Below are 27182 nucleotides of genomic sequence, written 5' to 3'. Positions count from 1 at the left end.
TGAGTGTGTGTGTGTGTGTGTGTGTGTGTGTGTGTGTGTGTGTGTGTGAAGAGGCAGGTGCAGGCAGTTCCCAGCAGGGCAAGAATATAGCAAACCAAATTCCTGATGCCAAATAATACAGTCATGGAATTATGGAATCCACAGGATTCTGATTAAGATGAATGAGTCAGTTGAAACCTCCCACTGCTATTATTTGAAAATCATTCCATTCTAAGATAGGCATCACTGCACTGGTTATACACTTTTATCAATATTTACATCACAACCTGATTTTTTTTCAAAATTAAACATCTGAGTTTCTAGTCTTAGAATCATGAAGTACAAAGGCCATCATGTACAAATCATTTAAGAAAATATATGCATACTACCTAAATAAACGGCAGGACCCAGTTAAACCTGGATCCTGAAAAAGCCTCCACTGTTAAGGAAGAAGAGACTCCTGCAGGAACTCCTAGCAATAACTCAGTTCAGGGAGAACAACCCAAGGCAGACACACAGGAGAAGCCTGAGGAGATGCAACAACCTCCCTGGAGCCCAGTCCCTATTTTAGTCCTCCCCAGTAGGCCCTGGAATCCAAGAGGAACAATGGTGCCAGGTCTGGGTTGATATTCAGAACCACCACAAGAGAGCTCCTGATTGCCAGAGGCCTCCTTTCAAATGGGAAATCTCAGAACTAGGTGGAAGTAAGTATAGGTGCCAACCATAGACCAGGGCCAAACTAAACTCAGGAAGGGAAGGAGCATCCTGTCCCTGTATCAGTCCTTTACTTGCATCCAGACCCTTGCTGGTACTTTTAGAGAAACTCCCTAAAATGTCTGCTACTTGAGTAAGCTGTTCTGCTGACCTCTAATTCCTGATCCTGGCCTTGCTCCAATTTCAGTCTCTATAGCCTGACTCTCTGATAACCCTGTTTGCTGCCTCAGCCTGCCTTGCCTGCTCCTGCTCTAGCCTCAGAAATTGCTCTAGTCACTAACCCAGAACCATTGCTTTCTTGATCAAGCCATGAGCACTGGCAATAAAGCTTGCATTCTGCAAGTAGAGGTGGATAGTCCTAGTTGTTGAAAAGGCACCTTTCCCCAAATTCATGCGTGAAGCAGCAATAGAACACCTCCTATATTCTGTGCCACATGTAGCTTGTTTTGCACTGTGCTAGAATGCTGGCTGCCAGTATGACATAAACCTAGCCACCCTATGCTTCAATGGTTTGCTTTGAATATGTCCAACTTTCACACTTTTCTAGTAGTCACAGTGCACTGAGCTACATGCATATGAAATCTCCCCTTCCTGCAAAATCTAAAAAGTATTTAACAGTTTTTAAATATGTTTCTTGTCCACTTACTCCACCCAACCCCCAATTTCTAGGTAGAGGTTTAACAAAAACAAAAACATAACAAAAAATCTGCCTTCAGGCTGTTCTAGTATTACATAAGACCAGATTTCAGCTTTCTAGCGAGTATTGGGAAAGCTATGAAAATGGGACATGTTGATCAAAGCATCTGTTTGAAAATACCAGGGAAAATGGCAAGAGTTTTAAGTTGATTTTAAAGTAAAGTTGTGCCATCAAGTCGGTGTTGACTCCTGGCAACCACAGAGCCATGTGGTGTTCTTTGGTAGAATACAGGAGGGGTTTACCATTGCCATCTCCCACACAGTGTGAGATGATGCCTTTCAGCAGCTGCCTATATCAAAGTGTTTCCCATAGTCTGGGAAACATTTGAGTCAGCAACCTCTTGTTGCCTAGGCAAGTTATTTCCCCGCTTGTTAGGGAAACATTTATTCAGCTTTAACTGAGCATATACATCTCATAATATTTTTTCCTAAATAATTTTAACTCTCTAGTATACCTATACAAACACTGGAAATGAATATTTTGGATAATATTTGTATCTTCCCTCCTAGCAAAAACAGAAGCAGGAAGATCACTTTGGTATCAGCCACTGGCCAAAGAATGAGAGCCTGCTTCCAATTCCCTTCCAGAAAAACTCTCCTGCAAAGAGCGGAAGAAGCAGCTGTCTGCTAGGGCTGGTAATTTTCTAGGGTTTGATTTCTGGCTGGGTGGCAGTGTTTGTGTCTTTGTCAGAAGAGAAGCCTAAGCGGGGGATTGATTCCAGATGAGTGCCTCAGCTTGTGGGAGGGACCACATTCCTGAGGAGAGTCAGTTTGACTGCTGGTCTTGAATACTAGGCTCGGATCAGGAGAGCTTTGCTCCCAGAAGATATGCTAACAGGAGTTTGCAAACAGATAACAAAAGAGTTTTGCAGCAGTTTAGCGGGACAGTGGTGGGAAATGTTGTGGGGAGGCACAAATGTGGTGCTGCTTCATATCAGGGGAGACACCCAGTGCAAGAATAAGGTGAGTACTACCCAACGTTTGTGATTTCCTTGGAGGACAAAACTAAGAACTTTTAATTAGCTCACAACTGTACCCAGCATGTAGCTTCAAGCACCATATATCTAAATAGCCAATCAGGGGGTGGGCTGCTTCCCAGTGTTTTGCAAAGAGTGTCCCATGTATGACTATCTGCCTGAGGGGCAGAAGTCGTGGGTGTGCTATTGGTGCAAAGAGCTCTTGGCTCTCAGGGAACAGGTTTGTTCCCTTGCAGCTAAGGTGGCTGAACTGGAGAAGCTCAGGGAGGAAGAGGTGTGTGTGGATGAGACCCTCAGGGATGAGGTAGAGGCATCCCACTCCCAGGTTGACAGCTCTTCTGCTGTCATGGAGAAAGAGGGTTTCAGGAAAGGAGAACATCAGTCTGAGGAAGAGGGAAACACTCCCTTTACCAGGGACCCCTTCTTTGGGTGATGCACCCATATCCTCTTGCACAGAAGATACTCCTCCAGCGGCGGGAATGTCCTAGTACTGGGTGATTCGATCATTAGGGGCATAAAGAGATGGGTCTGTGACCCATGTGTAGACTACATGGTGACTTGCCTGCCTGGTGCGAAGGTTGCGGACATCACGCTGCATCTAAGTAGGCTGTTAGGCAGTTCTGCAGAGAAATCAGCTGTTGTGGAGCACGTTGGTACCAACAATGTTAGGAAATGCAGTCGGGAGGTCCTGGAAGCCAAATTTAGGCGCTAGGTAGCATACTGAAGTCCAGGACCCGCAAGGTAGCTTTCTCTGAAGTGCTATCTGTTCCACACACAGGGACAGCAAGACAGGTGGAGCTGAGGGGTCTCAATGCATGGATGAGATGGTGGTGCCAAGAGGAGGAGTTTAGTTGTTAGGCACTGGGATACATTTTGGGGAAAGCAAAGTCTGTACAGAAGGGATGGACTCCACTTGAACAAGATAGAACCAGACCGCTGGTGCTTAAAATCAAGACAGTCCCAGAGCAGCTTTTTAAATTTTAATTTTATGGCTGATTTTAAATCGTTGCATTGTTTTAACTTTTTATATGCATTTCAATTGTTTTATGTTAACCGCCCAGAGACAAAAGTTTGGTCGGTATCGAAGTTTAATAAATAATAAACAAATAAATAAATGCCTGCAGGAACTGGGTGGTATCTGCTTTGGCCAGCAAAATCCCAAGGTGTGAGGGTGAACATGTTTTGGATAAACCAGAAGGGGACAGAGTAGAGCCAGGAGTTGAGCAGAAGGAAACACAGGACAGCTTGCCAAATAGGTCAAATGATGGTAAGGGGGATAGCACATGCCAACACCAGGTGAGGGACCTGGCGTATAGGTGTTTATATACCAATGCCAGAAGCCTCAAAGCCAAGATGGGTGAGCTGGAATACTTGGTTAATAATGAAAACATAGATATAGTGGGTGTAACAGAAACCTGGTGGAACAATGAGAACCCATGGGACATGATTATTCCTGGATATAAGCTCTATAGAAAGGACAGGGAGGGGAGGATTGGGAGAGGAGTGGCACTTTAAATCAAACAAGGGATAGATTCCAATAAGCTAGAAAACCTAGGTGGACCAGAGTCCTCAACAAAATCATTATGGGTAACATTACAAGGACTGAAAGGAAATGTGTTACTAGGGATGTGCTATCAACCTTCGGATTAAATTGCTGAAAGTGACATGAAGTTGGAGAAACAAATAAGAGAGGCATCAAAGAGAGACAGGGCAGTAATAATGGGTGACTTCAACTACCCCCACATAGACTGGATATATTCACATTCCGGTAATGACAGAGAGTCCAAATTTCTAGACGTGCTAAATGACTGTGGCTTAGAACAGTTAGTGGCTGAATCAACCAGAGGGATGGCGACTTTGGACTTAATCCTGGGTGGTGCCCAGGAGCTGGTGCAAGATGTCAGAGCTGCAGAACCATTGGGTAGCAGTGACCATAGTGTGATCCAATTCAGCATATATGCAAGTGGAGAATTGTCAAGGAAGTCCAACACAGATTCATTGGACTTCAGAAGAGGAAACTTCTCAAAAATGAGGGGACTGGTAAGAAGGATGTTGAAAGGGAAAATCAGGAGAGTCAAATCACTCCAGAAAGCATGAAACTTATTTCAAAGCCACAGTAATAGAAGCACAATTGGAATGTATACTAAGAAGGAGGCAAGGTACCATCAAGTTCAGGAGGATGCCAGTGTGGCTAAGAAGTAGAGTCAGGGAAGCTATAAAAGCAAAGAAGACTTCCTTCAGAAAATGGAAGTCCTGCCCAAATGAAGAGAACAGGAAGGAACATAAACTCTAGCAAAACAAATGCAAGGAGACAAGGGATGCAAAGAGAGAGTTTGAGGAGCATATAGCTAGAAGTGTCTTGGGGAATAACAAAAACTTCTTTAGAAATTTCAGAAGTAGAAAACCTGCCAGGGAGGCGGTTGGACCCTCAGATGATTTATTTATTTATTTGGATTGATTTGTCGCCCTACTCCCATAGGACTCAGGGCGGCTTACAAGCAATAATATACACAACACAATTTCATAAAAATATTTCTTACATAATCTCATAAACCACAACGCCATACAATACTCATTCTACATGACATAATAACCATGGATTACAAGAGCAATTTACGACCAGCTATCTCAGTGACTGAACACCCGGCGGAACATTTCAGTCTTATATGCCTTACGAAAGGCCAACAGATCATGGAGAGCTCTGATATTATCCGGGAGACCATTCCATAGAGTCGGGCCCACCACTGAGAAGGCTCTGGCTCTTGTTTATTGCAATTTAATATCCCTAGGGCCCGGGATCACCAAGGCATTACATGTGGCTGATCTCAGGACCCAGCGAGGGACATATTGAACCAGGAGGTCTTGGAGATATGGAGGGCCCATACAATGTATGGCTTTAAATGTTAAGGTTAATACCTTAAACTTAACCAGGGACTCAACGGGCAACCAGTGCAACTGAATGAGCAAAGGTGTTGCATGTGCTTGCCAAGGCACCTTAGTAAGGACCCTGGCCGCTGCATTCTGCACCAGTTGCAATCTCTGAGTTAAGCGCAGTGGCAGCCCCACATAAAGCGAGTTGCAATAATCTAACTTAGAAGTGACCATTACATGGATCACAGTGGCCAAGTCCGGAGGGGACACATAGGGGACCAGCAGCCGCATTTGTCATAACTGAAAAAAGGCCTTTTGAGCGACCTCCATGATCTGAGCCTCCATATTCAAAGAGGCATCAAGAAGGGCCCAGGCTCTTCACAGTAGGCTGAGGTATCAAGCAAGCACTATCAAGGGTCAGTAACTGAAAACTCCCCCCTGACCTCTTTGGGCCCAGCCACAGAACTTCAGTCTTATCTGGATTAAGCTGTAGACGACTTTGCCTCAGCCAGTCTGCGACCGTCTCCAAACACCTGGTCAGCTGGGCTATGGTGTCCTCAGCCCTGTCATCCATCAGCAGAAAAAGCTGGGTGTCATCCGCATATTGGTGGCACCCTAGCCCAAAACCCCTCATCAGCTTTGCTAGCAGGCCCATATAAATATTGAACAGCAAGGGTGAGAGAATAGCCCCCTGGGGGACACCACATGTTAGTACCTGACATGAAGACCTCTCATCGCCCACTGCCACACTATATCCCCAGTCTTGTAGGAAGGAACACAGCCACAACAAGGCCATGCCTAGAATCCCAGCATCAGCTACGTGGTGGACCAGAATATCATGGTCCACATTGCCAAATGCTGCTGTGAGATCTAACAGCAACAGCAGCGCTGACCCTCCCTATCAAGTTGGTGACGGAGATCATCAGCCAGGGCGACAAGGACCATTTCTACCCCATGCCCAGGCCAAAACCCAGACTGGAAGGGATCGAGAATCGCTGCATCCTCCAAAAACGTCTTAAGTTGTACTGCTACCGCTTGCTCTATCACTTTACCTTAAAAAGGCAAATTCGATACCGGGTGGTAGTTAGCTGGCTCCGAGGCATCCGATGGCTTCTTCAAAAGTGGCCTGGCCAATGCCTCCTTCAGCTCTCCTGGGAAAATCCCAGTCTCCAGGGAAAGATTGATAATATTCCCAAGGGAGGTCTGCAACCCCTCCCAGGTGGCCTTCACCAGCCAGGAGGGGCAAGGATCAAGGGGACATGTGGTAGGCCTCGTAGCCATCAGAATTTTTTCAACATCGGCCTCTGAAAGTTGGTTAAGATTCTCAAAAATTGGCCCAGTAGACGGCCACGGAGCCTCCAGTTCCTCAATTGCATCAAGAGTGAGGGGGAGGTCCTGGCGGAGCAGCGAGATTTTATTCGCCTAAAAGCCCTTAAAAACCTCACAGCCAATACCCAATTCTCTAACTTCATGATCTGTACCAGAAATATTTGTCAGAGATCGAACTATCTCAAATACTTTAGCCAGCCGTGAGCTTGCGGATGCAATGGCAGCCCCCCAAAACTCTTTTTTCACGTCCCTCACTAGTATCTCATAGGACCTCATAAATGATCCATAGGATGATCTCATCGCTTCATGATGTGGGTGTGAAAGGGATTATTAAGGAGGATAAGGAGATTGTAGAGAAGCTGAATTAATTCTTTGCATTTGTCTTCACGGCGGAGGATACTGACCATATACTCTCTCCAGAATAGAGCTATTTAGGTTTAGTGGCTGAAGAACTGGGCTAATTTGAGGTGACAAGGAAGATGTTGTCTTGAAAAACTGGCTTGAAAACTAAACATTAACAAATCACCAGGGCCAGATGGTATCCATGCAAGAGTTCTGAAGGAACTCAAATGTGCAATTACCAATCTCCTAGCAAATATATGTAACTTGTCTCTACAATCAGGATCTGTACTAGAGAACAGGAAAGTAGCCAATGTGACTCCGATTTCCAAAAAGGGATCCAGGGGGGATCCGGGAAATTACAGGCCAGTCAGCTTAACTTCAGTGCCAGTTAAATTGATGGAAAGCATACTTAAGGACAAAATTGTTACGCGTATAGAAGAACAGGCCTTGCTGAAGGAGAACCAGCATGGCTTCTGGAATGGAAAGTCTTGCCTCACTAACCTATTGGAGGTCTTTGAGAGTGTCAACAGACATGTGGATGAAGGTGATCCGGTTGACATAGTATAGTTGGATTTCCAAAAAGCTTTTGACAAAGTTCCCCACCAAAGGCTCTTGAGTAAACTTACCAGTCATGGGATAAGGGGCCAGGTTCATGTGTGGATCAGTAACTGGTTGAAGGACAGGAAACAGAGAGTAGGAATAAATGGACAGTTTTCACAATGGAGGTAGGTAGGAAGTGGGGTCCCCCAGGGATCTGTACTGGGACCAGTGCTCTTTACCTCATTTATAAATGATCTAGAAGTTGGGATGACCAGCAAAGTGGCCAGATTTGCAGATGACACTAAACTATTTAGGGTAGTGAAATCCACAACGGATTGTGAGGAACTCAAAAAGATCTCTCCATACTGAGGGAGTGAGTGACAAAACAGCAAATGAGGCTTAATGTAAGCAAGTGTAAAGTGATGCACACTGGGGCAAGAAACACCAACTTCATATATACACTGATGGGATCTGAGCTGTCGGTGAATGACCAGGAGAGAGATCTTGGGGTCATGGTGGACAGCTCATTCAAAGTGTCAACTCAGTGCACAGCAACTGTGAAAAAGGCTAATTCGATGATCGTAAATAAAAATGCTAATATTATAATGCCCTTATACAAATCTATGGTGTGGCATATAAAAATTATACAAATTCCAGGTGTGGCACATCTGGAATACTGTGTACAGTTTTGGTCAGCTTAAGAAGGATATTGTAGAACTGGAAAAGGTGCAGAAGAGGGCAACCAAGATGATCAGGGGCCCGGAGCAGCTTCCTTATGAGGCGAGGCTACAGCATCTGGGGCTCTTTACCTTGGAAAAGAGGTGAATACGGGAAGACATGATCAAGGTGTATAAAATTATGCATGAAATGGAGAGGGTAGACAGAGAGAAATTTTTATCCCTCTCTCACAACACTAGAACCAGGGTTCACTCCATGAAACTGAAGGTCAGGAAATGTAGGACCGACAAGTGAAAATACTTTTTCATACAGTGCATAATTTATCTATGGAATTCTTTGCCATGGGATGCAGTGATGGCCACCAGCTTGGATGGCTTTAAAAGGGGCTTAGAAAGATTCATGGAGGACAGGTCTATCAATGGCTACTAGTCTGGTCACTGTGGGCCACCTCCAGCCTCAGAGGCACAATGCCTCTCAATACCAGTTGCAGGGGAGCAACAGCAGGAGAGAGGGCATGCCCTCAACTCCTGCCTGTGGCTTCCAGCAGCATCTGGTGGGCCACTGTGTGAAACAGGATGCTGGACTAGATGGGCCTTGGGCCTGATCCAGCAGGGCTGTTCTTATGTTATTATAAGTTTATTATAAGTTATTATAGTAAGAAGTTGTTATTATGCCTTTCACCTAGAAAGGTGAAAGGATGGAGACTATGACCCTAATTACCAGTCAGAGGAAGAAGGGCTGCTGGGAGGTTAAAACTTCTCCTTCCCAGGAATACATTCATATATTTGGGTATGGTTATTCCTCTCCCCACCCCCCATGTCTGTGTTTAACTAAGCTGCTTTAGTTTAGAATGAGATATAAATTAAATAAACAATATTCTTTTTTTCCTCTTCCTGTTTTTCTTTACAAAATGTTCATTTTATAGTAAATGTATAGTAAAGTAAAATCTTATTAAATTTATCAAACACATGGTGATCCACTGCAGTTACACTATTGGAGACTATTGTTAAGATGTTTCAAAACACAATCAATAAACTAATCAATTGTTTCAAGCATGTGCTCAGAATACAGACATTCCTGCATGCACACATATGCATCTTGTATGACTACCAACACATATATAGTTACTACAGATTTTCCATTTTTTCAGCTTCATGCAAAGAAAAAAAAGAAAATCATTAATATTTATATAAGTGACGTAGTTCATTTACTTAATGTGGGAGAAATGCTGTGGTTAAAATGCACAAACATGCTGTGGGTTGTAATTTACTTTATTTCAAACTAGAGCTTCAAGATGTCTAGAAAATTATTTGTAACATACATAAATCTCCTCCTAAGGTAATACATCACCAACACTTTGAGTGACTGCCAGCCTTTTATGCCCCTCAGAAAAGAAATGTTATTTGGAAAACTAAGATGTTTTAATAGAAGCACACACACATTAAAAGGACGAATTTCTTAGCACAGTAATCTGAAGGAGTTACAATGCTACATTTCCTAGTAACAGTCAAATTAATGAATTGGCCTCATTATCATCCCCACATAACCAATCTTCTGAAGGGGTGGGGGACACAAAACAACAAAACAAATAAAAAACCTTCCTCTCGCTGACTTCACAACACTTTTTGATCCTGGGCAAATTCAGTAGGCATATAATACAGCAACTAAATAGAAGACAAAAGGCAAACAGAAGGTTTTTCCATATCTATGGTGCTGCTGTGACTTAAGGGAGATTAAAGGCTTAATTTATCCGCTTATAAAGGTGTAAATTAACAGAATATAGCTGGATTATGCAACTAGATTTCCTTGATAAATGACAAATGCTACTCTAAAAGTGATTTGATAGTTTTCTGTACAAAGCAATACTCTGGCAACTAACTCAACCTAAAATTGTATAATTTCTTATATACCCCCTTTCAACAAAGAAGTTTTCTGATCTATTTACATTCATTCAGTGTGTTCACCGCCCCAAACTTCCATCTCAGGGCAGTTTACAGCAAAATACAACAAATTAAAACAGAAATTAAAACCTTAAAAAAATTTAAAATCACATCCAGTTAAAAAGCTTGGATGAATAAATGTGTCTTTAAAGACTTTTTAAAAGTTGTCAGAGATGGGGAGGCTCTTAATTCAGCAGGGGGTGCATTCCAGATTCTCAGGGCAGTAACAGAGAAGGCCCATCCCCGTTTAGCCACCAGACAAGCTGGTGGCAACTGCAGACCAACCTCTTCGGATTATCTCAATGGCTGGCGTGGCTCATAGTGAAGAAGACATTCTCTTAAATACCCAGGGCCTAAGCCGTGATGTAGATGATGCCTTTCAGCATCTTCCTATATTGCTGCTGCCCAATATAGTACCAACGGCGATTTGAACTGGCAACTTTCTGCTTATTAGCAATAGCAATAGCAATAGCAATAGCAATAGCACTTACATTTATATACCGCTCTATAGCCGAAGCTCTCTAAGCGGTTTACAATGATTTAGCATATTGCCCCCAACATTCTGGGTACTCATTTTACCGACCTCGGAAGGATGGAAGGCTGAGTCAACCTTGAGCCCCTGGTCAGGATCGAACTTGTAACCTTCTGGTTACAGGGCGGCAGTTTTACCACTGCACCACCAGGGAATCCATTAGTCAAGGATTCCCCCGCTGCACCACTTAAGGTGTCTTATTTGGATCCAATCTCAGTTTGTTATCACTCATCCACCCCATCACTGCCTCCAGGCAGGCATTTAGGGAGGTTATGCCTTCTCCCAATGATGTTGACATGGAGAAATAGATTTGGATACTGTCAGCATACTGATAACACCTTGCACCAAATCTCCTGATGATCTCTTCCTGGGATTTCAGGTAGATATTAAAAAGTATTGGAGAGAGACTGGAGCCCTGGGGGGCTGCATATAAAAGTCCATGTCTTGAAGAACAACAATCTCCAACAACAACAACAACAACAACAACAACACCATCTGGAATCTACCTACCTGAAAGGTAGGAGCAGAACCACTGCAAAGCAGTGCCTCCCACTCCCAACCCTCAGACAGTCCAAAAAGATACTATGGCTGATAGTATTGAAAGCCACAGAGAAATCCAAAAGGATCAACGGAGTCACACTCCATCTTTCAAGTCCCTGTTGGGGATCATCCATCAGGCCAACCAAAGCAGTCTCCATCCCATAGCCCACCTAAAACCAGTTTGAAATGGATCTAGATAATCACTTTCCTCAGAGACTGTCTGGAGCTAGGAGGCCACCATCCTCTCAATTACCTTGCCCAGCCCAGCCATGGAAAGTTGGAGACAGGCCTATAGTGGATTAACTCTGAGGGATCCAACGTAGGCTTCTTTAGAAGAGGTCTAATAATTGCCTCAAGACATAGCAAAAGAAGGTGGTCCCCACACCCCAAAGGCCTCACAAACTAAAAAGAAACACAAGGGAGAAACCAAGAGGCCACCAGGAGAAATATTATGCTGAGCTGAATACTGATAAATATGACAGCCATCACTTTAAAATGTGCCTCTTTGCTCAGTTAGCATGGGTAAGCTCTAGAATATCCAAATAATATTTCTACATCTGTGCCCTGATCACATTCTAGTTGGGTGCAATTATATATGTCTAGTTACCCTAGATATGCATGGGGATCTGCTTTGCATCCAATTGAAAGGAATACAGTGGCATAGAGATGACATCTACAATTGGCTGTGCATCCACATTCAACTTGTGCTCTTCATTCCTGGTCCAGCATGTGGATTTTAACAAAGAAAGATGGGATATAAATATTTTAAATAACTTTTTAAAAAAACACACATAGGGATCTCCTTGTATATGTCATTTACAATGGGGTGTGTTGCAGGGCTTGAAGCATACACTTCCAAATTTACATCACCTGTTTGATGAGCAGTAGGGAAAAGGGCATATGGAGGACAGGACAGAAAAGAGAGAGAAAGTAACAGAGTTACAGAAGAGAGTTAATTGCCCTACACTTCCTCTATTTCTGAATCCTGACTGCTGTATCATTCACTGGAAAATTAGCTCTGTTCCACAGGCCAGCACAACTAAGCTGTTAATGGGAAAGGAGGCACTGAAAAAAGACTCAAATCTCAGCCTTTTTTTAGTCCATTTAATGTGGTCACAATCTGATTTCTTTTCCTTGTTCATATTTTTGTGCACAGTACCTGACCTGAATGGAGTTTTTCCTACTATTATAGATGGTAAGCATGTATTTTGTGCCACATGGAACACAATACTCCCATTAGTTGAAAGTAACCCTTGTACCACTCTTCTTAATCCTTCTCTTCTTCAATAGCAATTGAGCAAGTTACTCGACACTGAGAAATGGCAGCGGGGAAATGACTTGACTAGCAAGCTAGTGGTTGCCAGTTCAAATTCCCACTGGTATGTTTTCCAGGCTTTGGGAAACACCTATACTGGGCAGCAATGATATAAGAAGGTGCTGAAATGCATCATCTCATACTGCGCGGGAGATGGCAATGGTAAATCCCTCCTGTATTCTACCAAAGCCAACCACAGGGCTCTGTGGTCGCCAGGAGTTGACACGATGGCACACTTTACCTTTACCTTACCATGGATTAAAAATGGATATCTAAAATGTTATCATCTTAATTTTGAACTTAAGAACTGTAGATTATGTGGACAACAGCTTTGAATAGGTCATGTGCCATCACAATCAAAGTAGGCTGCTACTAATTAAATACAGTATGAAGAGACTACTTTGTTATAATTAAATATTGGGATCTGTGAGAAGACCAGTAGACTTCAACAACTTTTTAAACATGTACAGTAATTTGTGTTGCACAATAAACTTAACAGCACAATGTTGCAACTGGTCTAACAAACCAAGTAACATGTCTAAGTTAAACATGTACTTAGGACTGGCCACTACCTTTGCTGCATTAGCATACTGTTATAACTTGCTTACATTTGCAGTGAGAGTCAATCCAAAACTATTTAAATTAGGTGAACAAGTGTTGCAATGCTGGTACCTGTTATTTTACCAGATATTGAGCCTTTTCTCATGATCAATGAGAAAGGGCTTAGGGCACGCAGGGAGAAAGTCTGTAAAAACCTACCTCCCCCACAGACAATTGTCCCAACCATGTTGGGCACGTGGATCATGCACCTACGCGGACACCGGCTTTCCCTGGAAGCACAGAAGGTTGGGGGCTGGGACATGTCACCCCAGCGATTCTTATGATCAGTCAAGACCAGACTTAGCTTTCTTAGCCTGGTTTTGGCTGATCATAAGAACAGCCTCACTGCATAGTAACATCACACAAAGGTACTGTGCAGTACAAGACTGGCAAAAAAATTAGCATGGCAAGAAAAGGTATTATGAGGGCAAGACTGGGAGTGAATCACTGGGAGTAAATCACAGCATCTTAACACTATTCTGGCCATTAGAGACATCTAGGAAAATCCTACGTGCCTAGCAGTAGTGGACGGTATGGGCAGATGGGGAGGGGGGAACAAGCCTCCGGTGCCGCTCATTCTCACTCCTTTCACATGTCCTGGCTATTTGCCCATCCCCACATGCAGCGTTAATCTCTTGTGCAGGCTGGTTGTTTGCCCACCTGGCAAAACAACCAGTCTGCACTCAAGGTGTTAATGTTGTGCACATAGCAATGAGGTAGAATGAGGCAGTTACAACCAGGTGAGAGAAGTGAGAATGAGCCACACTTGAGGCTCATTTCCTGCCCCCCAATTCTTCCCAGTGCCAGCCATGAGGAGTGTGGCTAGTGCATACCTATGTGCCCGGCCGGCCTCCGCAGTAGCAGTCAGAGAAAGGAGGTAGGTCATAGCGAATGAGAAGAATGCTGTTGTGGTGGTGTGGCACAGGGTTCGGGAGAAATGCAGGCGGTGCAGGGAGAGAGAAATGCTGGGGAAGCCTGTTCCTGAGCCGCCGCGGAGCTTGCTACACCTCTGGTGTTACAACAGAGCCTGCCCCTACAACTCTCCAGCTCTTCTCTCCTGGGAGGTTGCTGTTTGCACAGCACAGTGCTGGCAAGGCCAACAGAAGACAGTACTTTCATTTTGTAGTCTTAATGCCAAATAAGAGAAAATAGACATCTTCCTTTCAATCTGAAAAACACATAATCAAGCTGGTCCACTCCCATGATAAGCAGTCAACATCTAATTATATATTTCATTTACATAAGCAAGAAAAAACTAACTATAGGCAAGAGTGTATTTGGAGTGATTCAGTTTAAGTAGCACATAGTAAAATGTCTTCTTCCATAAGAAGTATTGCCAAAACGGCATGATAAAATCTTTAATATATAAATGTATATTAATATATATATGATGGAAAACACTTTCTCCCTAACATGGTGAGAACCTGAAAAACAGAAAATATCTGAACTTTAACACACAGCAAAGGTGACTGGGTACACTGGATATGGGAACATGGGAAAGTAAGGATAAGAACACATGACTGTTCTTTGTTTGATTAAATTAGATTTAAAATCTTCTGGGAATTGTGCTAATACTCTTCATTTGATTCAAAATTGCTCTTGCCCATACTGAGCCCTTGGGGTAGGGAGGGCTATTAATAGAAAGAAAGAGACAATGCAAGAGTCACATTTAATTCAGGAAGCAAAGGCCAGGTCTCTGGAAACCCATATCCAGAAAAATCTAAGGTGGTAAACAATGTGAGAACGAATTGCTCCTACACAAGTCTCATTAACGCATAGGGGTTACACAGAAACAATGCACAGTGGACTAAACTCATATTTTCTGAGCTCTCAATTATTTTCCTAAAGCTAAATCAGGAAGCAATTCCCATTGATCACTGCTGCACAAGAGAACCTCACACCAAAAAACAAACAAAAAACTGCAAACCATCTGTGCAAACTATGTAGCAAGCTCTGGTTAGAAAGCTGAGAATCACAACTTACTAAAGTATTGGTAACAAGAAGATAAATAAAAAGAAAACCTATTTTTTCAGCTGTCAAGATTGACTAAAATCCTTCATAGCTGGAAGACCCAATTTCAGAACAATAAAGTACAATGGAGCCATAGATAGTAATTCAGCGTTTGCCAGGTTCATGAAAGACATATGCAAATTGGCATAAATAAGACATTACTAACGTATGAAAAATAGCCACATTTCTCAATCCCGAACAAATGACCAATTTTTGGTTTCTTCTCTCTCTCATTATAGAAATCAACATTTGTACAAAAACAGATTAAGTAACAGGAGTGGCATTTTCATCTCTTTCTCAGACTGAAGAAATGTGTGTTAACTAAGAGCAGGCCCTGTTTGTGTCTGTGGGTTTTATTTTTTAAAAAGAATCTGTACAGATGTGGAACTTTAGACCTCAATTCACAGATTTCCTAAACGCATCACATATCAGTGAACAAATGATGGGCTATATTTCCCATGTATGTAATCATGGCTGGTGTGCTCCACAATCTTAGGCTATCACTGCCATGGAATGGCATACACCCACCCTCTCAACCCTTCTCCTTACACCCCTTATGTGGCCACATATTAAGTCCTCAATGTCCTTCAAGTCTCTGCTCCTTAACCCCAATTCAATATCCCGTGAACCACAGCCCTCTTACTCTCCACAAGTATTTTCCCATACTAGACAACTCTCTCACAATCCACCCTAACCCCACTAACCTTCTATATCTTGATTCTACTAGCCTCCTTTACACTCAAAACCAATGCCCCGTGAACCACTGAACCCAACTCTTACGTCTTTCCCCCAGTTTCTACCTACAAAGTATCTTCTATCCCATCCCCCACTCAAATCTACCATGTGCTCTCCAGGAAAGAACTTAACAAGAATGTGCTTGCCCCAACATACGATGAATGTGCTTGGGTGGTAGACAATCAGTGTGAAGTGTGATATTGAACACCTTGTCATCTGTCCAGAAGTTTCCCAAATCCGGGCCTATAATTGTTCACCCCTAAATGTGAACTGCACACAGACACACACAAAAGTAATAGTGGTCAGCTCAGTTATATTCAGAGTCTTCGGATGTCAGGAAAAATCCATCTTGTCCTTGGCTTTAAACTCTACCATTTCTCATTTAGGAGTAAATACTTTGACTGAAAGAATAAGAATAAAGGGCATGTGTGTGTGATGAAGAAGAAATAAAGTATTGTATCTGAAATGCAAAACCAGTTATTTTCAAACTATGTTGCAGTTAAGAGATGGGCAAGCTTCTTCCAGCTGGACTTTGACTGGAAACTGACAATTATGAGCAAAAGCAGAGAAAGCGGGGGTGGGGGGGGAGTGTTTTTTCCTAGCATGTTATAAATTGGTTTGCCCTCTGTAAACCCTCAAACCCCTTCACCTGATTACTGCTGTGATAGCTTATGTTTCTCTCTCTCTCCCTCGGCTTAGGAGCTGTTCATGCACCCGCCAGCAGAGTGGTTCCCTTAAAAAGCAGATACGCAGCTCCTCACCTGCTTTTTAAAGGAACTATTCCCCACCCCAATGAGCTGGTTCGAACACTGGTGCCTGAGCCAGTTCAGCGCTTCCCAGAGAAGGCGACAAACCAGCTCATGCACATCCCTACTCCTAGCCACTGCTGTTGGTGCTGCTGGAGTAGCAGCATTGCCATCAGAGAAGCAGCCAAGTAACTGGGTAGTGGGTGGAGGCTAATAATGCTCACCTTGTTTTTAAAAGGAACATGATGATCTGCCAAGATTTGTATTCTTGCCCAAGTAATGCTATCCACAGTTATAGTTAATGTCAGTATTTTACATGTGTTCATAGAACTGACCATCTATACATTATATATCTTTCCTAAGTAAAGTTAAATGTACCTTTTACTCTACTGCTTCTCCATCTCTGTACAATTGGAGCAGCCAAAATCAGAACCGTTTGATTTTATTATGACAGTTTCAAAAGTCGCCCTTTGAATTACAATTGGGGGGGAAATCCTGTAGCATTGTGGGGTCAGAGTTTCTAGGTAGATTTCACTCAGGAGAAGTCTATTTTGTTTTGAATATATAATTTTATTAACTAACTGCAGTTTTATTTTCTGAAGTTACAGAAATATGTAGAAGAGTTGCAGTCTAGTTAGCACGTGTTAATTCTGCTGCTACATTGAAATATATATTACAAGCGGGCATCTGTAATAAATTAATTTGGTGGAGAAGGAGGATAGACAGAGGGGATGATTTTTTCCCTTTCTGCTCTAAAGATGAGGGGGCCTTGAGGAGGCCAACGGCACATTTCAAGAACACTCTAGCCTTGGCACCAGCCCTTGCCCAGGGGCTCAGTTGAGAGTCACAGATCACAGCAGTTGAAGGAAAGGCTGTTGCCAGGCCTAAGAACTCAGTTTGTGGCACCAAGCTTCCTCAGTATTCTGTTGTCTAGCCTCCATAATGCTCAAAACCAGGATCCAGGATCAGAGTGTGGGGGTGAATTAGTGTATTCTCCCCTTTGGCCTCCAGGACATCGCAGGTGATAGTTTTGGTCTCCGGGAATGAATGCAGCTTGCTATGTTCATCTAAAGAGCAAGGTACTCTCAGGACAAGGCTGGAGGGAGGAGAAGCAAGCTCACTAACCTTCACCCTGTTCACTGGTGAAACCACCACAGGATTTTGCTGGGCTGAAGAGAAGCAACTGTTAGGTACTCCTTCTCTTCAGCGACCCACAATTATACACCTAGCTGGCTGAGAGCTGTGCCCTCTTGCCACTGCTATTAGCGATCTTCACAGGCAGTATGTGGGTAGTGTGTATGCACAGTCAACATGTGTGGAGGTCTTGTGGAGTAGCAAATGGCTATTTTCTCCCATATTTTTCAGCAAGATCTCTCCCACTGATAGAGACTTTAATTAATGCTACACTTCACCTTTCACATCAAAATGTGCAGAAATGCAGTTACAAATATACAATATTGTATGTAAGAAACTGTTTCCTTACTGATCCAGTAACACTACCAATTCATTTCACAAGTGAAGATTTCCTCATATTCTAGTAAACTAGCCGACCCCGCACAGAGCATCTGTGCGTTCTTTGGGGCCGGCAGTTACCTCTCTCCCCGACTTCTGCCCTAGTGTCTGATTCCGGGCCCAGCCACCTCTCCTCCCCACTGCCACTTCTGCCCCCCCTTTCTTTCCCCCCTCCTGGGCCTTGCCTCCGCAGCCGGGCCCACCACCTCTGGCCTCCATGGCCGGGCCGCCGCCATGGCAACCAATCCTCCTGGGTGCGCCTCAGCCAATCAGGCGCGTCTGCAGCCCAGCCAATCAGCTGGGCTGCTGGGATGCATTTTCCCTGGCACACCCAGGAGAAATATATATATATACTAGCCAACCCCACACAGAGCATCTGTGCGCTCTTTGGGGCTGGCGGTTACCTCTCTCTCCCCCGCCCCCACCTTCTGCCCCAGTCTCTGCTTCTGGGCCCAGCTACCTCTCCTCCCCACTGCCACTTCTGCCCCCACTTTCTTTCCCCCCTCCTGGGCCTTTCCTCCACGGCTAGGCCAGGCCCGCTGTGGCCATGGCGACCAATCCTCCTGGGTACGCCTCAGCCAATCAGGCGCATCCGCCGCCCAGCCAATCAGCTAGGTGCTGGGACGCACATTCCAAGGCACACCCAGGAGAATTAATATAATAGATACAAGCCGACCCCGCACAGAGCATCTGTGCATTCTTTGGGGCCAGCGGTTACATCTCCCCCCTCCCCACCTTCTGCCTCAGTCTCTGCTTCTCGGCCCAGCTGCCTCCCCTTCCCACCGCCACATCTGGCCCCCCACTTTCTTTCCCCACTCCTGGGCCTTGCCTCCACAGCCAGGCGAGCCCCCCGCCGCCTCTGTCCTCCGCGGCTGGGCCCGCTGCTGCCTTTCTCCTCTGTGCCAGCCAGGCCGGGCCCACCACCACCTCTGTTCTCCGTGGCTGGCTGGGCCCACAACCATCTCTGGCCTCTGCAGCAGGCCGGGCCAGGCCCACCGCCACTGGCTGCTGCTGGCCTCCGCGGCTGGGCCCGCCACCGGCCTCCACGTTCACGGCCAGGCCAGGCCCGCTGCCTCCATTGGTCTGTGCCTCAGCCATTCAGGTGCGTCCGCCGCCCAGCCAATCAGCTGGGTTGCTGGGACGCATCCCCACAGAGGCACGTCTATGAGAATTAAATATATATAGAGAGAGAGAGAGAGAGAGAGAGAGATTGTTTCTGTGGAGTGGAGATTTGTATTTGTGACAGGAATACAGAACTATGGAGTGGAGGTTTGTTATTTGAGTTTGAATACAAAGTAAATGTTTTGGGTATAGGCAGATTTGCCTTTCTCTGCCTTCTTTCAGTAAATGTTTAGCCCATAATCCCCATTGTTATTTCCTCACCTCAAATGTGCTTTTTCTTCTCTCTCTGGCCTGGATAGGTTGTCTAGATGTTTTTGAGATATCTAGATTGTTTTAATGAGCCACCTAATGGCGCAGCGGGAAATGACTTGACTAGCAAGCCCGAGGTTGCTGGTTCAAATTTTCGCTGGTATGTTTCCCAGACTATGGGAAACACCTGTATCAGGCAGCAGCAATATAGGAAGATGCAGAAAGGCATCATCTCATACTGAGTGGGAGGAGGCAATGGTAAATCCATCTATATTCTACCACAGACAACGACAGGGCTCTGTGGTCGCCAGGAGTTGACACCAACTTGACGACACACTTTACCTTTAGATTCTTTTATTTCTTTTGGTCATTTCATTTCATTCAAGGCCTGTTTATTTACCCAGGCTTTCTACCATGCCACCTAAACTGGTTTTAATCTAATGATTTTTACTGGTACTACTGCTGGTCTTCATCTTTCTGATCATACTTTACTGTTCTGCTGTGCGCTCTCTCTCTCTCTCTCTCTCTCAACATTGTTTTTACAAATGTTGTGAGCCGCCCTGGGTGTGGTGTTAAACTCAAGGGTGAACTGAAACATGCTTTAAATATGTAACAAAAGCTCTGATGCTTGCTCTGTATAGTTGTCACATTTTTCTGGCAGGCGGCTTGTACCTGTAACAGCTGCACAACAGGCAAAAATTCAACAAGTGAAACTTTCCATTTCTGTAATCAACATGATGGGAAAAGTTTCCATTATAGAATTTCTGTCTGTCATGCAGTGGTTATGCAGGCAAACCTTTCCACCTGTAGAAGAACTATTTCAACAAGACTGATCAGGAAGGTTTCCTATTACGGTTCTCTATTTGGGGGGAAACAACTGGTATGTTAGGAACATAGGGAGATAGTTAAGTCCAAAAATGCAATAGTATATTACATTACAATTTTAATTAAGGCTGCAGTCATACTGGAATAAATGAAAATTAGCTGGGCTGGGCACAGAGCATCTGCACCTCTGGCTGGCCCACCCACCGCCACTGTTTCTCCCCCTGCCCAATGCCAGAATGCCCGCCTTTCTGGTTGGCCGGCCACTCCCGCCCTGTCCACTTCTGCCGGCCGGCCACCTCCTCCCACCCTCTTCCGGTAGCGGCCGCTTCCTCCTGGTAGCCCGGCTGGCCTGCCACTGCCTCCTGTTCCTGCCAGTCGGGCCAGCCTGCAGCCGCCGCCTCCCAACCAGCTGCCACCACCATTGTCTCCCCATCTCTATAACCCAGGTAGCTGCTCCCGCGAGAGCTGCCACGCATGGGATTAGCGACAGGTTCACCTAGGAGAAATAAATATATAGATGTGTTTGGGAGTTAATGGGAAATGTAGAAATACTTGTGTTTCTGATGGTTCTAATATGTAAGAGAGAGCTACCCACCCTACTGCCAAATGTGTCTTGCCTCTTCTTTACTCCTGCCCCTAAAAGTCCCACCACCCCCACTGGCTCAGGGTTTCAATTACATTTTGGCTTTCATACATGGTACCTCTGAGAGCTCAATGTCTGCTGATTCCATCATGGTGGAATGTTGGCTCAGATAAAATGTTACCAATTCTTGCAGATGTCACTTGTGTGCATCTCCTTTGATCCATATAATCACACTCTCACTGCAAGAAAAAAGTCTCATAGCCTTTTAATTCAAAAAACAAAAATGCAGTTTTGTTCACCAGAACACTGACAATTCTGGGGAAAAAGAATTCGAAAGCCCTTTTGAAATGCTTAATATAGAACAATATGTTGCTCCTTAAGTACCTAATCTAAAAATGTATTTATACAGACAATTCTATTTTGGTGGAGATTTATGTTTTTTCAAGTATTTCAAAACATTTTACTAACATGGCCAAAAAAATATAAAATCTTTTAAAAATAATTATTCATAGGTATTAGATGCAAAAGTGAACAAAATAAGGGTTGACCATATAGAATGACAATCCTCTCTTCATTTTGGACTATATTTCTCTCTCTTATGACTCAGAAGCAAACTGAATGATTTACAAGAAGCTAAGAGCACTGCTCATTCAGACCACAGGACCATCTAGGTCAGCATCCTGTTTCCCATAGTGGCCATCCATATACCTCTGGGAAGCCGAAAATCGGGACATGAAGGCAACCGTCCTCCCCCACTGTTGCTCACCAGGGAATTCTCCACACAGCAGGCTTTAGTGAGAGTTTTCTGCAAGGCTTACTGCAAACTCAAAGTTATCCTAAAAACCCAACGCAAAAAGTGAATTTTTTAACCCTGGATATAAATCAGGCTGTACTCTAATGCACAGTGAAAAACCCGAATTGTGTGTGAAGTGTTCCCTTCGGAGTAAATCTGCCTGATATGTGAACATACACCCTCCATTCAGAACGAGACGCAAAATCTGCCTGATATGTGAACATACAACCTCCATTCAGAACGAGATGCGAGCTAAAGGGCTTTAAAAGCTGTGTGAAAATTTTCCAGGGGCAAGTAATATTCAGAGGCTTATTGCCTGTAAACTTGCAGGTAGCACGTAGTCCATCCTAGTAGGCATTCATAAATGATCCAACTCTTTTCCATGACTGTAGAGTGTTCTAAGAATGTGAGTGTTGATATCCTTTTAAAAATAGATCAACATTGCTTCCATTTAATGCACTCTATAAAATAAATCTTAAAATATTTATTATTTTTGCAGTGGTTTCATATAAGCCATTTTCAAGCCTTTGAGATATGAACATTTTGTAAAATCACTTTTTACAAAATGTTCAGATCTCAAAGGCTTGGAAATTTCTAAGTAACTTATGTGGATCCAACATTCTTTTGCATTTTCTCCCACTTTACATTGTTATTTGATCATGAGGACTGATAAGAGGCTAGCCAGGGTTAAGCAGACCTTTCCTTGCATATAAGGGGCATGATTTGGTGATAGACAGGGGATAAAGGAGGGAGTCAAAGATAGAGCCAGGATTTACAGCCAGTTCAACAGAGTGGATTGACACTGTCAATGGGCAAGGGGAGAGTGTGATAAGCAGGGGTGGGTGGGTCTGAAACATGCCAGAACTCTGTTCTGGCAGTTTCCCGGCTCTGGGTCCCAAGCGGTGTGCAGAAACAACAGCAGCTCCAGTGGCTGGCAGTGTAGTGAAGAATATGGTGTCCGGTGAGGGAGGAAACAAGCGCTGGGCACCAGGTTACCGACCTGAACTGTGTCCTCCCTGACTTCCCCTCCCCCATTCTGCCCAGCAGCAGCAGACTCAAGACAAGGCAAGTCAGCACACTATGGATGATCGCTGCTGCCCCTGATCTGCTGCAACTGCCCCCACCACAGCACCTTCTCACTCACCTGGCCAAGATTACAGCAACCTTCCACTTGATTCTCCTCTGTTCAGGGACAAGCCCAATTGAAAGTTCAGCTCCTCCCACCATTGCTTTCACTGATCTCTATTCTAGCTCAGAGCTCCTTGGCCAGCACAGACCAGGTGATGTTGTTGAGCCTGACCTATTTAAAGCAAAAGTATACAGTGGTCCCTCGACTTACGAAGCACTCGACATCCGAATGTTTCGACATACGAACGACAAAAAATACCGGAAGTCGTTGCCGGTTTAGATGCGGCTTCCTCGACCTACTAATTTTTAGATGCGGTTTCCTCGACTTACGAGTGTTCCGGACCTCCGTGGATGCGCTTTTCGACTTACGAAAATTCCGACCTACGAACGTGCGTTCGGAACGGATTATCTTCGTAAGTCGAGGGACCACTGTACACTTTTTGCTTTTCGTGTGGCCATTTTCTGAGAGTAACTAAGCTGAACCCTGTGACTCTCAAAGGAGCCTCTGACTAAGGTATCTTTTGCTTGCAGAAGAAGCTTTGCATGATGAAACTTGCAATGAATCCTGCTTATTATTAAATTTGCAATTAATTTTCAGAAGCTGATTCTCTTAATGTTGAGAAATTGATTGAGGGCATGACCTCAACTCCTGGCTGTAGGCTTCAAGTGGCATCTGGTGGGCCACTGTGTGAAACAGGATGCTGGACTAGATGGGCCTTAGGCCTGATCCAGCAGGGCTGTTCTTATGTTCTCTTGTGCTCCTTTAAAAAATTGGGTGCCGGGAGAATTAAAGCCCCAATGCTGACCTGAAAGTGAGGGAATCCTGCCTGCTATTGAAACTTGCAATTAATCTGAAGGGGGTGGGGTTCACACAAGGAGTGGATTATCTAATGTTACATTGTTTCTTTTAAAATTCTTTGAAAATAATTGGTTGCACTGCATAAAAATACAGCATACCCAGTGCTTCCATAATGCGCAACTACAGTATGGATTTTGAGAACTGTTTTTCTGCCCAGACATGCTGGAATTATATTATATCATGGGGTGGGAGGGAGTTAAAGCCCTAAAGCTGATCTGGAACTGGGGGGATCTTCCTTGCTATGCAAGCTGCAATGAATCCTGCCTGCTATTGAAGCTTGCAATTAAGTGAGTGTGTGTGAGTTTGTGTGTGTGTGTGTGTGCGGGGGGGGTTATGCAAACAAGGAGTGGATTCTCTAGAATTACTGTGTTACATTATTTTGTAAGGTGTATAAAATGTTTTTATACACTTGCTTCAAAATAAGACTTTGTAAATCAGATTATGGGAAACTTGTTTTACAAGCTGCCCGTCTCTATTGGCCTTGAAAATGCTTGTTTGTCCTTAATTCCTAAGAAACTTGGATAACTTAGCATTTTCCATTCTGCTGTCCCATTTGAAATCAGATTGGTGGATATATAGATTTAAATTGATTGCAAATTTGTGGATTTTCCTTCTGTTTGACAAACACTTCGTCACTGAATAGGGTGATTTGATGGTGTTAAGGGATTCCGTGTGAAATATGCGCTTTTTGCTTCAAAACACAAAAAAGTCCATTGAAATAATCAAACTAGGCTGCTTGCTGTGACAGTGTTTTGGTTTTGGTTTTTTTAAAACCATTCGAATTTGCTTTTGTATGTACAAGTTTGAGGTTGGCGTGCATATAAAAAGTCAGAATAAACTCAGTATGAGGTCATTCACACAAGTAAAAACTGTTCTACCTGGGTTTAAGAGCTGTGTGTGCTCCCAATTTTCAGTTGTGTGGAAGCAAGGTAGGAGGATAAGCTACCCAGGTTTTCCTCCTACCTTGCTTCCATACAACCAAAAATTGGTAGCACAGACAGCTCCCGAACCTGGGTAGAACACAGTTTTTGATTGTGTGAATGGCTATGTGTATTTTACACACACACACTCTATTATGGCAATTATATCCTGCTCTTCCTCCAAAGATCTCATGGTAGTGTACATGGTTCTTCCTCCCCATTTTTATTTTCAGAATTAATCCTGTGAGGCAGCGGGGAGAGGGAGAGAGGGAGGGAGAGAGAGAGAGACTGGCATCATAGCTTCATGGTTGAGTGAGGAAGGATTTGAACCTTGGTCTCTCTAATCCTAATCTTAACACTCTAACGACTACACCAATCTGGCTGTCAGTTGTTTAAGGTTTTGATTACAGGATAAATAATATGCAAGAGAAAAAGGAAATTCAATCCTCATTTTACCTATGAAGCAACCTAGTGGGGGGAAAGTGTGTTGGATTCCTCTAGAAAGAACAAAAAGTAAACCTAAAAAAATCCCCATTATAAAAATGGAGGGAAGCTGTGGGTCTGCTCCCTGGATCTTTTCTAGCAACACTCCTGCATGAGTCTGTTTATTTATATTATTCTAATTGCATGGGAGGAAGGGAGAATGGTGGATATTAGGCTTGAATTGAGACAAGAAGCTGCCACCACACCCATGCTTGTGACTATAGGGTGTGGCCATTGGGGTGTGTGGTCATGGGGCATGGTTGTCAGGATGGGCATGCCTATGGAGCAGTCATGGAGAGTGCCGGCAGCTGAGAATTTGTGACTACACCACTGGCAAGGAGTGGAGGGCTTTGGAGGAAAGTGAGTTTAATTTGTATATATTGAGCTTGAAGCAACAATTAAGCATCAAACTGATATGTCAGGCAGGCAACTGGAAATGGAAGTACTGGATGGAGAGAGAAAGTTCTGAGGGATAGGGTTGGATATCATGGAATTTGATGAGGTCATCCAGGAACAGCACAAAATGAAAGAACAGCAACAGGTCAAGAACAGAGCCCTGAGGGACAGGGAGACAGAAAAACAGAAGAAAAAACTTCGCCCTGTGGGAACTTTGAAAGAATTATTTGACAGATAGGAAGATAACCATTTAAGGGCAGAGTCATAAAGACCTAAGGCAATGAGGGAGTCAAGCAAGAGAGTGATCAACTGTACTGAAGCCAGCAGAAAGATCTAAAAGGATGAGGATAGAACAGATACCTTCTGATGTGCAGTAAGGAAATGGTTTCTGATTTTTGTGAGGTCAGGTGAAAATGAAATGAAATGAAATGAGAAAAATGAGATGATAATGGATGAAGTCAGCCAAATATATTGTTCAGATGCATATGCGTGTAGATACTGAATGGAGGGAATGAACCAAGGTTGGAGATGAGAAGGATGAGGACAATGCTTCCGAGAAAACATTGTATTAATGCACTCCAGATAATGAAAAAACAAGAACCAGAACCTGGAGAGGGTTGACTGTGTGCAGTGCTGAAAGAGACAGGAAATTTCACAGCAGGAGATCAGAGGCAAAGCACTTCTTGGTAAGGGAGGCAGGACCCAGCACCAGTCCTGGATCTTGACACCAAACCAGAATCTGAGGAGATTGGACTCTGGATTGTGACATCAGACTAGAACCAGAGAGAGCCCTGGAGCTGGAGTCCCCAAAAGAGCTCTCTGCTGTCCTATCCAAGCCCTGTCTCCCTGACAATCACTTATTTCCATTGTGTGCACTCACAAATTTCTGGGTGTCCGCTCAGTTAATTTTAGATCCCACTCAGGTGGAATCAGGAAGGCTCCCACTGTGCACACACTGCTTTGATACTGCCCCCCAGAACAAAACTCATTCCACACATAGATGAAAAAAAAAATAGAGAGAACACTGCTTCTTTCTCCTCCTAGTTGTTTGCTTCTACACAACCGAAAATTGGGAGCACACACAGCTCCCAAACTTGGGTAGGACACTTTTCCTCTCCGATTTTCGGTTGTGTGAACAGCCTCAATGTATGGATTCGTAACAGTTTATTTTTGCTTCTATAATAATTTTTATTCCTGTCAGCCACATATTTTTCCCTGGAAAAATGGCAAAATGAATAAATATCTTCCATACTCTGGCTTCTGAAATGGCCTAGGAAAATCTGTTCCTATTAGTGGGTCAGCACCCTGAGTCACCAGCATCATGCCTATACATCCCTTCTCTGCTTTAGGTTGCCTCCAAGACTGGTCCTCTAATGAAGTGGGGTCAGGCACTTGCCTCAGGCGGCAGACTGGGATTCCCATCAACCAGACACTCCACCATCCTGACCTTTGACTCTCTTCCCGGCTATTTCCCACTCTCTGCTTGTTCAAAAGGCAGAAGGCAGGGATGCTGGAGCACCAGGAAGTGATGCTACGTCCTGCTGCTTCAATGTCCTGTCCTCTGCTGGGAGATGGCAGAGGAGTAGGAGAGGGAGGAGGGCTGAGCTGCCAAGTAAAGAACAAGACACCAGGTAAAGAAGGAGAGGTAAGTTGCCAGGGAAGGAAAGAAAGCTTTGTGCTCCAAAGGCTTATCTGACTGGTAGCTCCCAATCTGACCTTTGTAAGCCTTAAGAACCAGGGGTAGAAGGAGGGGCTGATGGCAGCAACA

The 27182-nt window shown here is 44.1% G+C and overlaps 1 protein-coding gene and 1 long non-coding RNA gene across 9 annotated transcripts in view; one reads left to right on the top strand and one right to left on the bottom strand.

Annotated features, from left to right (window-relative positions):
* The window catches only part of ARID1B (AT-rich interaction domain 1B), a 676179-nt gene that overhangs the window by 342476 nt on the left and 306521 nt on the right, over window positions 1-27182 (bottom strand). The window lies entirely within an intron of this gene.
* LOC128344192 (uncharacterized) overlaps window positions 1-27182 on the top strand; it is a 79496-nt gene that overhangs the window by 28662 nt on the left and 23652 nt on the right. The window contains exon 2 of the long non-coding RNA XR_008315713.1: window positions 1900-2025. This is a non-coding gene — a long non-coding RNA (uncharacterized LOC128344192). The remainder of the gene's footprint in view (window positions 1-1899; window positions 2026-27182) is intronic.

Source organism: Hemicordylus capensis, chromosome 1 (assembly GCF_027244095.1).
Source record: "Hemicordylus capensis ecotype Gifberg chromosome 1, rHemCap1.1.pri, whole genome shotgun sequence".
Taxonomy (NCBI): domain Eukaryota; kingdom Metazoa; phylum Chordata; class Lepidosauria; order Squamata; family Cordylidae; genus Hemicordylus; species Hemicordylus capensis.
Note: the sequence above shows the minus strand (reverse complement) of the source record. Positions and strands in the feature narration are given on the sequence as shown.